We start from the raw sequence: 663 nt of genomic DNA on the forward strand, positions 1-663 counted from the left end.
AAAAAAAAAAAAAAAAAAAAAGAATAGATCTGGTATTGGCTGCCTGGTTGAAGGAAGTTCTTGCACTCTCTGAGAATAGAGAAAAGAAGAAAAATCATCATATTTCACTTATGACTGTTCTTTAATGACTGGTATACAATAAAAGTTTATAAGACATGTAAAGAAGCAGGTGAATTGACCCATAATCAAGAGAAGGAAATTCAATAAAGAAAGACTTACTGGGACTTCCCTGGTGGCACAGTGGTTAAGACTCTGCACTCCCAATGCAGGGGACCCAGGTTCAATCCCTGGTCAGGGAACTAGATACCACATGCATGTCGCAACTAAGAGTTCATATGCCACAACTAAGGAGCCCACATGCCACAACTAAGGAGCCCACCTGCCGCAACTAAGACCTGGCATGACCAAATAAAAATAAATATTTTTTTTAAAGACTTACTAATGACTCTGAAATCTACAAAGACTTTAAAACAAGTGTTATAAATATGTTAAATAATTGAAAGAAAAAGATAAATCGAATGAGTTTAGAGATAGTGGATTTTATGAGGGATCTGTAAACTTAAAATAAATAAAATTCAAATTATCGAGCTAAAAAAAAATTGTTTTAATAATTGAATACTGCTGGAGGCTGCAGTCCCTCTCTGCCTGGGCCTCTCCACACTG

The 663-nt window shown here is 35.9% G+C and overlaps 1 non-coding gene across 1 annotated transcript; it reads left to right on the top strand.

The window, feature by feature from the left end:
- Positions 1-226: 226 nt before the first annotated feature.
- On the top strand, positions 227-299 carry TRNAG-CCC (transfer RNA glycine (anticodon CCC)). The gene has a single exon. It is a non-coding gene; the product is annotated as a tRNA-Gly (tRNA).
- The last annotated feature ends 364 nt before the right edge of the window (positions 300-663 follow it).

This window comes from Lipotes vexillifer, unplaced genomic scaffold (assembly GCF_000442215.2).
Source record: "Lipotes vexillifer unplaced genomic scaffold, Lipotes_vexillifer_v1.1 scaffold70, whole genome shotgun sequence".
Classification (NCBI taxonomy): Eukaryota; Metazoa; Chordata; class Mammalia; order Artiodactyla; family Lipotidae; genus Lipotes; species Lipotes vexillifer.